General features: G+C 41.2%; 1 long non-coding RNA gene across 2 annotated transcripts; it reads right to left on the bottom strand.

Annotated features, from left to right (window-relative positions):
• Positions 1–121: 121 nt before the first annotated feature.
• LOC139543130 (uncharacterized) lies at positions 122–1,778 on the bottom strand. Of its 2 annotated transcripts, none has more exons than XR_011668604.1 (3): positions 1,656–1,778; positions 618–750; positions 122–390 (listed from the first exon to the last, which is right to left on the bottom strand). It is a non-coding gene; the product is annotated as an uncharacterized lncRNA (long non-coding RNA). The 2 variants fall into 2 exon arrangements; XR_011668605.1 differs by having other exon boundaries at positions 1,310–1,732.
• Positions 1,779–12,334: the final 10,556 nt, after the last annotated feature.

The raw sequence follows: 12,334 nt of genomic DNA, 5'->3' as shown, positions 1-12,334 counted from the left end.
TACACATTCTTATAATGTAAAAAATCGAATTTGTTATTACAGGATTTACACCCAGAGCCTGCTAACCAGCTTGTGGGTAAGGATGGCATTGAAAGCAGAGCTATAAAAGAAAATGCACTGATGTATTTAAAAATGTATAATTGACATTTGTTGGGACAATAGGCAAACTGGAGTTGTGCATAGTGTAGCACAATCTATTGTTCCAGTTTTTTTAATTTTATGGATATCGACTGGGCTGCAGTAAGAAGCTTCGATATCATAACTTCTTACGTCCTTTCCTGGTACACCCACAGACACTGCAGTCAAATGCCAACCTGCGGCACTCGGTCCTACGGTGGTTGAAGACATTTTGCCTGACGTCAAACATTAAGAGTGTCAGATTAAAGGGATCTGGAAAAAATGTAAACAGAACCATAAGAGCAGATTACTTTGTCATCTTTACTGGCACAGTTTTAAAATGTCTAATTGTAGTCACTTTCAATCAATTCATTGACTCCAAGAACTATAGATTGTTTGTAGTTCATAACATTAACACAACTGACAAACGTTGCTTGACTGTAAATTGGGATACATGTTTTAATAACATTGGATATTTGATTGGGCTTAATGTTGCATACCTTGTCGTGTTGTGCATGCATGCCAACCAGGTGAGAATCAACAAAATCAATTGATACTTGATGAATCAGGTATTCTCTGCTGCTTTATCAGACTCTCCCTTGCCCACTCCAAGCTCCTCTTCATGGTTCCCTTCTGCAAGAGACAATTGTGAAAATAAAGCATAAGGAATGGGAAACTATTCCTTTGAAGCAGTACTGGGTATATGCCTGAAGTTATTTTACCCTAATAAGCTTTGATGGAATATATTCAAAAAATGAACGTGCACATTGAAGTCTACTCTGTTCGAAAGCTGACATGTAACGTTAGATGTTAGCAAAGGTTTTACAAGGTTGTCACTAGCCAAATTTGCTTTGTGTGAGCTTTTCTGTGTCATCATTCTAATCGCGAGCTAGCGCGGCTAACGCTAGCATTTAAATGAAAGCCAGTCAGGATGAAGAAGTTGGCTACCTTAAGTTGTTTTGCTTAAATACAAGGCTTTGGGCTAAAAACGTAACTCAAAAACATGTCCTGCTTCAGTACTAGCCGATAAGTCACATTTAGGTAGCTTGTCTTAAGTCAATGATAAATCAAAATAAAGACAATAGTCCAAAAATCGAGAACTACCAGGATTTTGAGCATCTCTGTTGTCTAATCTATGTATGCCTGGCCCTGCATGCAAGCAACAATCTTGCTAGTATGTAAGTTAATTTACCTTGATAGTATTAACACAGTCCAATGTGTTTCCGTGGCTGTTATAGTTTACATGTTTTTTCAGCAGGACTTTTAAGAAAACACAAGACGGTGTCGTTCACTGCGGCTAGCAGTATGACCTGGCAAAATTTGAGGCTAACTAAATGATATAATATGGCCGGCGTTCGAGGCTACCGACGTTAGCTAAATTAGCTAGAAAAATATCTGATTTGGCTTATGTTAAGCACTGCTGATCCTGGTGCTAGATTAATGTTAGCTGAATTTTATAGCCAGGGAGAAACAGATCCTTCCACTGTAAACTAGCTGATAAACTTTAGATTCAGTAACAACACATTTCAAAGACAAACCCGTTATCTTGTAAAGGCTGAAAACTCTGCTTGCAGTGGAAAAGGAAGTTCCTTCAAACTGTGAAATCTGGTTGAAAGGAGGAGCTAGGGAAATTGTCTAGTAAAATTAGCATATTAAGGAATGTGTTAACTTCTTGCAACTATAGGGGGTGCTGTTTCGCATTAGCATTTTTTGGTCTCCAAATTAAACTGCTTTGTGCTCAATTCTTGATCGTACAATATGCATATTATTGTTATTATTGGATAGAAAACACTTTCTAGTTTCTATAGCCGTTGGAATTTTGTCTCTGAGTGGTACAGAACTACTTCTACAGCACTTTTCCTGACAGGGAGTCAGATTTCAGAAATTTTGACCCCTGATCTGGGGTCGGTTTTAAGGTGCCTGTAAATGCTATGGAGAAACCGACACTGCCTACGTCTTCCTCTGGGTGTCAGTACGTCATCACGCTTTGAATGGAGTCGATTGCACAATCAGAGCCACTATAAAACAACAAAACGTGGAAGTACCGTTCTTTCCCTTCACGCGTCTTACGCAAGATGGACATCGGACTTGCCTCCTTCCAAATGGTTGTTTAGCCAGTGATATTTCTCCGGTCATGTTTTTACTCGTTATAGTTGTTAAAAACATCATAATGTAGTTAATTTGAACCGTTTTATAGCAATTTATATCCGTTTAGTGCGATTTTGAGGAATTTCTTTGTCGTGCACTTTGAAGCTTTGGGCACGTTTCGGGGTCTCGGTCGATGTTAGTGGACATTTCGAAGGACAGAGGACATCTATCGACCAAAAGAAGATTAGACCCAAGAAAGGATACATTGCCCAAGAATCTGATGGAAAATCACCTCATAGTAAGAAATATTTAATATGATAAATCGTTGTTCTGTCGAAATATTTTAAACGCATAATCCGCCATTTTGTTTGTTATCGCTTCACTTGGCGAACCCTGTATTGTACAGTAAGGATAATTTTAGAAATGTAAATCAGCGGTTGCATTAAGAACTAATTTGTCTTTCGATTCCTGTCAACCCTGTATTTTTTAGTCAAGTATATGATTAGCTTTCGATTAAACTAGATCACTCTGAAAGATGACGTCCGACATTTTGAGGCTTGATTTGCTAGTATTTTCATTGTATAACCACGGTTTTGTATGGCTAAATATGCACATTTTCGAACAAACTCTATATGTATGTTGTAAAATGATGTTACAGGAGTCTCATCGGAAGAATTCTGAGAAGGTGTGAAAAAATTAATATATTTTGGCGATGATTACGTTATAGCTCTCTTTGGCTTGAATCGATGCTCTGGTAACGTTTGCACATGTGGTATGCTAACTTATCGATTTATTGTGTTTTCGCTGTAAAACGCTTAGAAAATCTGAAATATTGTCTGAAATCACAAGATCTGGGTCTTTCCATTGCTATGCTTTGTCTATTTTTATGAAATGTTTTATGATGAGTAAATTGGTCATACACGTTGCTCTCTTTAGTAATTCTAGTCGAGTTGTGATGGTCGGTGCAATTGTAAACTGTGATTTCTACCTGAAATATGCACTTTTTTCTAACAAAACTTATCCTATACCATAAATATGTTATCAGACTGTCATCTGATGAGGTTTTTTATTGGTTAGTGGCTATTTATATCTTTATTTGGCCGAATTTGTGATAGCTACTGATGGAGTAAAAAACTGGTGGAGTAAAAAAAGTGGTGTCTTTTGCTAACGTGGTTAGCTAATAGATTTACATATTGTGTCTTCCCTGTAAAACATTTTAAAAAACAGAAATGATGGGTTTATTCACAAGATCTGTATCTTTCATCTGGTGTCTTGGACTTGTGATTTAATGATATTTAGATGCTACTATCTACTTGTGAAGCTATGCTAGCTATGCTAATCAGTGTGTGGGGGGGGTGGGGGGTGATCCCGGACCCGGGGTAGAGGCTCGTGAAAGGTTAAATTAGCGTGTGTAGGTGTATATTTAGGCTGTAGGCACCTTTTTGGGATAGGGGGCAGCATTTTCACTTTTGGATGAATAGCGTGCCCAGAGTGAACTGCCTCCTACTCTGTCCCAGATGCTAATATATGCATATTATTATTCGTATTGGATAGAACACACTCTGAAGTTTCTAAAACTGTTTGAATGATGTCTGTGAGTATAACAGAACTCATATGGCAGGCAAAAACCTGAGAAAAATCCAACCAGGAAGTGGGAAATCTGAGGTTTGTAGTTTTTCAAAGCTTGGCCTACCGAATACACAGTGGGATATGGATAAAGTTGCACTTCCTAAGGCTTCCACTAGATGTCAACCGTCTTTAGAAACTTGAATGAGGATTCTACTATAAAGGAGGGGCTCATGAGACCTGTTTGAGTCAGTGGTCTGGCAGAGTGCCTTGGTCTCATGACGCGCGGTCACGAGAGAGTTAGCTCTCGTTCCAGTGCTTTTCTTCAGACATAGGAATTCTCCAGTTGGAAGCTTATTGATGATTTATGTTAAAAACATCCTATAGATTGATTCCATACATCGTTTGACTTGTTTCTACGACCTGTAACGGAACTTTTGAGTTTTTGTCTGGACGAAGTCCTCGCGCCTCATGAAAATGGATTACTGGGCTGAACACGCTAACAACAAGTGGCTATTTATAATGATAGACTTTATGGAACAAATCAGTCATTTATTGTCGAACTGGGATTCCTGGGAGTGCCTTCTGATGAAGATCATCAAAGGTAAGTTAATATTTATAGTGTTATTTCTAACTTCTGTTGACTCCAAAATGGCGGATATTTCTCTGGCTCTGAGCACCGTTCTCAGATTATGCTTTTTCCGTAAAGTTTATTTGAAATCTGACACGGCGGTTGCATTAAGGAGAAGTCTATCTTTAATTCTGTGAACAACACTTGTATCTTTTGTTAATGTTTATTATGAGTATTTCTGCAAAATTACCGGATGTTTTGGAATCAAAACATTACTGCACGTAACGCACCAATGTAAACTGAGATTTTTGGATATAAATATGCACATTATCGAACAAAACATACATGTATTGTGTAACATGATGTCCTATGAGTGTCATCTGATGAAGATCATCAAAGGTTAGTGATTAATTGTATCTATATTTCTGCTTTTTGTGACTCCTATCTTTGGCTGGAAAAATGGCTGTGTGTTTTTTTGACTTGGCTATGACCTAATAAAGTAATATGTTGTGCTTTCGCTGTATTGCATTTTTGAAATCGGACACGATGGGTAGATTAACAAGATGTTTATCTTTCATTTGCTGCATTGGACTTGTTAATGTGTGAAAGTTACATATTTCAAAAAAATATTTTTGAATTTGCGCGCTGCCTTTTCAGCGGAATGTTGTCGAGGTTCCGCTAGCGGAACGCCTGCCCTAGAAAGATTTTTTAACGTCTTCATGCGCTAAATTAACGCCTACACGCGTCATATAAGCACGTGCAAATGTGCTTGCAGGTGGTTCAACATGTGTTAAATAAACGGCTGCAAGCGGTCCTGCACGTCAAGTTAATGTAACGCGTGTACGCGTTAATTTAGTGCCTGCACCTGTTTACTTTACACACAAAGCATTAAAAATATTGCGTTTTGACCACGTGCTTTCAGACCCAAATGGCGTTCCATAGTGTACGTGTGTGAGTAGATTGAGAGAACGGGTTGGGGATTGTTGAGCTGCCGCTGAAAGCCAGGTGGAGAGCGAAGAGGAGCAGCTTGGACGAGACTCTCCGCGGAGGGAAAGCAGAGGATAGCACCCAGGCCAGACAGAGAGGGTTTTACTTTGGTAAACTTTGAATAGGGAAGTGCAAATAGCGATAATAAAAAATGATCCAAGTTGAGGGTGTCCCGCGATCTTTACACCAGCAAAACTAAATAATTTGCACTACACAACAAGTAAAGTGTAGATTTGCTCCACCATATACACATAGTTTAAAAACTACTAGTCACAAACGACTTGACATGCTACCATCTTGGATACAGGATCTGCATGCTGCGTGTGTATGTATGTATGTATCTATGTGTGTGTGTGTGTGTGTGTGTGTGTGTGTGTGTGTGTGTGTGTGTGTGTGTGTGTGTGTGTGTGTGTATACAGTGGGGCAAAAAAGTATTTAGTCAGCCACCAATTGTGCAAGTTCTCCCACTTAAAAAGATGAGAGAGACCTGTAATTTTCATCATAGGTACACTTCAACTATGACAGACAAAATGAGAAAAAAAATTCTAGAAAATCACATTGTAGGATTTTTTATGAATTTATTTGCAAATTATGGTGGAAAAAAAGGATTTGGTCACCTACAAACAAGCAAGATTTCTGGCTCTCACAGACCTGTAACTTCTTCTTTAAGAGGCTCCTCTGTCCTCCACTCGTTACCTGTATTAATGGCACCTGTTTGAACTTGTTATCAGTATAAAAGACACCTGTCCACAACCTCAAACAGTCACACTCCAAACTCCACTATGGCCAAGACCAAAGAGCTGTCAAAGGACACCAGAAACAAAATTGTAGACCTGCACCAGGCTGGGAAGACTGAATCTGTGATAGGTAAGCAGCTTGGATTGAAGAAATCAACTGTGGGAGCAATTATTAGGAAATGGAAGACATACAAGACCACTGATAATCTCCCTCGATCTGGGGCTCCACGCAAGATCTCACCCCGTGGGGTCAAAATGATCACAAGAACGGTGAGCAAAAATCCCAGAACCATACGGGGGGACCTAGTGAATGACCTGCAGAGAGCTGGGACCAAAGTAACAAAGCCTACCATCAGTAACACACTACGCCGCCAGGGACTCAAATCCTGCAGTGCCAGACGTGTCCCCCTGCTTAAGCCAATACATGTCCAGGCCTGTCTGAAGTTTGCTAGAGAGCATTTGGATGATCCAGAAGAAGATTGGGAGAATGTCATATGGTCAGATGAAACCAAAATATAACTTTTTGGTAAAAACTCAACTCGTCGTGTTTGGAGGACAAAGAATGCTGAGTTGCATCCAAAGAACACCATACCTACTGTGAGGCATGGGGGTGGAAACATCATGCTTTGGGGCTGTTTTTCCGCAAAGGGACCAGGACGACTGATCCGTGTAAAGGAAAGAATGAATGGGGCCATGTATCGTGAGATTTTGAGTGAAAACCTCCTTCCATCAGCAAGGGCATTGAAGATGAAACGTGGCTGGGTCTTTCAGCATGACAATGATCCCAAACACACCGCCCGGGCAACGAAGGAGTGGCTTCGTAAGAAGCATTTCAAGGTCCTGGAGTGTCCTAGCCAGTCTCCAGATCTCAACCCAATAGAAAATCTTTGGAGGGAGTTGAAAGTCCGTGTTGCCCAGCAACAGCCCCAAAACATCACTGCTCTAGAGGAGATCTGCATGGAGGAATGGGCCAAAATACCAGCAACAGTGTGTGAAAACCTTGTGAATACTTACAGAAAAGGTTTGACCTCTGTCATTTCCAACAAAGGGTATATAACAAAGTATTGAGAAACTTTTGTTATTGACCAAATACTTATCTTCCACCATAATTTGCAAATAAATTCATTAAAAATCCTACAATGTGATTTTCTGGATTTCTTTTTCTCATTTTGTCTGTCATAGTTGAAGTGTACCTATGATGAAAATTACAGGTCTCTCGTCTTTTTAAGTGGGAGAACTTGCACAATTGGTGGCTGACTAAATACTTTTTTGCCCCACTGTATACACACACACACACACACACACACACGCACATAGATACATACATACATACACACGCAGCATGCAGATCCTGTATCCAAGATGGTAGCATGTCAAGTCGTTTGTGACTAGTAGTTTTTAAACTATGTGTATATGGTGGAGCAAATCTACACTGACTAAATACTTTTTTGCCCCACAGTATATACAGTGGGGAGAACAAGTATTTGATACACTGCCGATTTTGCAGATATTCCTACTTAAAAAGCATGTAGAGGTCTGTAATTTTTATCATAGGTACACTTCAACTGTGAGAGACGGAATCTAAAACAAAAATCCCGAAAATCACATTGTATGATTTTTAAGTAATTAATTAGCATTTTATTGCATGACATAAGTATTTGATACATCAGAAAAGCAGAACTTAATATTTGGTACAGAATCCTTTGTTTGCAATTACAGAGATCATACGTTTCCTGTAGTTCTTGACCAGGTTTGCACACACTGCAGCAGGGATTTTGGCCCACTCCTCCATACAGACCTTCTCCAGATCCTTCAGGTTTCGGGGCTGTCGCTGGGCAATACGGACTTTCAGCTCCCTCCAAAGATTTTCTATTGGGTTCAGGTCTGGAGACTGGCTAGGCCACTCCAGGACCTTGAGATACTTCTTACGGAGCCACTCCTTAGTTGCCCTGGCTGTGTGTTTCGGGTCGTTGTCATGCTGGAAGACCCAGCCACGACCCATCATCAATGCTCTTACTGAGGGAAGGAGGTTGTTGGCTAAGATCTCGCAATACATGGCCCCATCCATCCTCCCCTCAATACGGTGCAGTCGTCCTGTCCCCTTTGCAGAAAAGCATCCCCAAAGAATGATGTTTCCACCTCCATGCTTCACGGCTGGGATGGTGTTCTTGGGGTTGTACTCATCCTTCTTCTTCCTCCAAACACGGCGAGTGGAGTTTAGACCAAAAAGCTCTATTTTTGAATCATCAGACCACATGACCTTCTCCCATTCCTCCTCTGGATCATCCAGATGGTCATTGGCAAACTTCAGACGGGCCTGGACATGCGCCTGCTTGAGCAGGGGGACCTTGTGTGCGCTGCAGGATTTTAATCCATGACGGCGTAGTGTGTTACTAATGGTTTTCTTTGAGACTGTGGTCCCAGCTCTCTTCAGGTCATTGACCAGGTCCTGCCGTGTAGTTCTGGGCTGATCCCTCACCTTCCTCATGATCATTGATGCCCCACGAGGTGAGATCTTGCATGGAGCCCCAGACCGAGGGTGATTGACCATCATCTTGAACTTCTTCTATTTTCTTCTATTTTCTAATAATTGCGCCAACAGTTGTTGCCTTCTCACCAAGCTGCTTGCCTATTGTCCTGTAGCCCATCCCAGCCTTGTGCAGGTCTACAATTTTATCCCTGATGTCCTTACACAGCTCTCTGGTCTTGGCCATTGTGGAGAGGTTGGAGTCTGTTTGATTGAGTGTGTGGACAGGTGTCTTTTATACAGGTAACGAGTTCAAACAGGTGCAGTTAATACAGGTAATGAGTGGAGAACAGGAGGGCTTCTTAAAGAAAAACTAACAGGTCTGTGAGAGCCGGAATTCTTACTGGTTGGTAGGTGATCAAATACTTATGTCATGCAATAAAATGCAAATGAATTACTTAAAAATCATACAATGTGATTTTCTGGATTTTTGTTTTAGATTCCGTCTCTCACAGTTGAAGTGTACCTATGATAAAAATTACAGACCTCTACATGCTTTGTAAGTAGGAAAACCTGCAAAATCGGCAGTGTATCAAATACTTGTTCTCCCCACTGTATATATATACACTGCTCAAAAAAATAAAGGGAACACTTAAACAACACAATGTAACTCCAAGTCAATCACACTTCTGTGAAATCAAACTGTCCACTTAGGAAGCAACACTGATTGACAATAAATTTCACATGCTGTTGTGCAAATGGGTTAGACAAAAGGTGGAAATTATAGGCAATTAGCAAGACTAATTGCAAGACAATAAAGGAGTGATTCTGCAGGTGGTGACCACAGACCACTTCTCAGTTCCTATGCTTCCTAGCTGATGTTTTGGTCACTTTTGAATGCTGGCGGTGCTCTCACTCTAGTGGTAGCATGAGACGGAGTCTACAACCCACACAAGTGGCTCAGGTAGTGCAGCTCATCCAGGATGGCACATCAATGCGAGCTGTGGCAAGAAGGTTTGCTGTGTCTGTCAGCGTAGTGTCCAGAGCATGGAGGCGCTACCAGGAGACAGGCCAGTACATCAGGAGACGTGGAGGAGGCCGTAGGAGGGCAACAACCCAGCAGCAGGACCGCTACCTCTGCCTTTGTGCAAGGAGTAGCACTGCCAGAGCCCTGCAAAATGACCTCCAGCAGGCCACAAATGTGCATGTGTCTGCTCAAACGGTCAGAAACAGACTCCATGAGGGTGGTATGAGGGCCCGACGTCCACAGGTGGGGGTTGTGCTTACAGCCCAACACCGTGCAGGACGTTTGGCATTTGCCAGAGAACACCAAGATTGGCAAATTCGCCACTGGCGCCCTGTGCTCTTCACAGATGAAAGCAGTTTCACACGTGACAGAGTCTGGAGACGCCGTGGAGAACGTTCTGCTGCCTGCAACATCCTCCAGCATGACCGGTTTGGCGGTGGGTCAGTCATGGTGTGGGGTGGCATTTCTTTTGGGGGCCGCAGAGCCCTCCATGTGCTCGCCAGAGGTAGCCTGACTGCCATTAGGTACCGAGATGCGATCCTCAGACGCCTTGTGAGACCATATGCTGGTGCGGTTGGCCCTGGGTTCCTCCTAATGCAAGACAATGCTAGACCTCATGTGGCTGGAGTGTGTCAGCAGTTCCTGCAAGAGGAAGGCATTGATGCTATGGACTGGCCCGTCCGTTCCCCAGACCTGAATCCAATTGAGCACATCTGGGACATCATGTCTCGCTCCATCCACCAACGCCACGTTGCACCACAGACTGTCCAGGAGTTGGCAAATGCTTTAGTCCAGGTCTGGGAGGAGATCCCTCAGGAGACCATCCGCCACCTCATCAGGAGCATGCCCAGGCGTTGTAGGGAGGTCATACAGGCACGTGGAGGCCACACACACTACTGAGCCTCATTTTGACTTGTTTTAAGGACATTACATCAAAGTTGGATCAGCCTGTAGTGTGTTTTTTTTGTGTGTGATTTTGTTGTCAGCACATTCAACTATGTAAAGAAAAAAGTATTTAATAAGAATATTTCATTCATTCAGATCTAGGATGTGTTATTTTAGTGTTCCCTTTATTTTTTTGAGCAGTGTATATTAGTACCAGTCAAACGTTTGGACACACCTACTCATTACAGGGTTTCTCTTTATTTGTACTATTTTCTACATTGTAGAATAATAGTGAAGACATCAAAACTATGAAATAACACATGGAATCATGTAGTAACCAATTTTTTAAAAAACAAATTCAAATAGATTTGAGACTCTTCAAAGTGGCCACACTTTGCCTTGATGACAGCTTTGCACACTCTTGGCATTCTCTCAGGCAGCTTCATGAGGAATGCTTTTCCAACAGTCTTGAAGGAGTTCTTTGAAGAATCTAAAATATATTTGTTTAACAGTATTCATATCCCAAGCTTGTACTGTCATACCCAAGAAGACTCGGGCTGTGATCGCTGACAAAGGTGCTTTAACAAAGTACCGAGTAAAGGGTCTAACTACTAATGTAAATGTGATATTTCAGTTTGAAAACATTTCTAAAAAACAGTTTTTGCTTAGTCATTATGGGATATTGTGGGTAGATTGATGAGAAAATGTTTTTCTTTAATCTATTTTAAAATAAGGCTGTAACAACAAAATGTTGAAAAAGTGAAGGGGTCTGAATTCTTTCTGAATGCACTGTATCTGTGGTCCTAGCCCCACCCCTATCTATCATTATTTTCTGCCTAACACCTATTTTTGCACTTGCATCTGCAAACAATTTTTCAGCCACCCACTAACCCCCACTTTTACTTTCATCCTAGGCTTTCTAAAACCACAAGCTCCTCCCCCCTCGCATCCACAGGATTTCCTGCCACCTAACAGTCTATGCTGGCTAGGGGTGGTTCTCGGTCAAGCTTGCACCCTTAATATACTTTTAGCTACATATCATCACCATTACTAGTTTTAAACATTAACACTTATTATTCCCTTTACTATTCTAATTTCACTCAATTCTAATCTCACTCTAACCTAATTCTATTTCTCCAGTTACATCTTAAACATCCAACATCCCACCATTCTCTTATTTCAACATTCTAACGTATCACTATCAACCTCCTAAGACCTTATCCTCCAAGCCTAATAGACATAGTCCAAATATACTCTACCTTAAAACCAACTTCTCATCCTTAACCATTTTACTATATTACTTAAGTCAACCTTTAACATTCAACATAATTAACCTATAATTATTTTTTAAATAATTTCCAGTCCCAATGAATTTCTTCTGTTCAACGTCAATTTTTCTCTGTTCGTTCTTCTTTGTGCTCCACGTGTGAGTGTAAGTAAAACTTCTTCATGGGTGTGTGGGTGCGTGAGTGGGGCCTTCCTATTCATACTTTCTGCCTCTAAAATGTCACAGAAAACTAGGCCTTAGTCTGCCATTCTGAAAGTATGTATGTATGTATGCACTGAGTATACAAAACATTAAGGAAACTTGCTCTTTGCTTGACATAGACTGCCCAGGTGAATCCATGTGAAAGCTATGATCCCTTATTGATGTCACTTATTAAATCCACTTCAATCAGTTTAGATGAAGGGGAGGAGACAGATTAAAGAAGGATTTTTAAGCCTCGAGACAATTGAGACGGATTGTGTATGTGTGCCATTCAGAGGGTCAATGGGCAAGACTAAGTATTTAAGTGCCTTTAAATGGGTTCTGGTAGTAGGTGCCAGGCGCACCGGTTTTTGTCAAGAACTGCAACGTTGCTGTGTTTTTCACGCTCAACCGTTTTCCG

The sequence above is a fragment of the Salvelinus alpinus genome, chromosome 2 (genome assembly GCF_045679555.1).
Source record: "Salvelinus alpinus chromosome 2, SLU_Salpinus.1, whole genome shotgun sequence".
NCBI lineage: Eukaryota > Metazoa > Chordata > Actinopteri > Salmoniformes > Salmonidae > Salvelinus > Salvelinus alpinus.
Note: the sequence above shows the minus strand (reverse complement) of the source record. Positions and strands in the feature narration are given on the sequence as shown.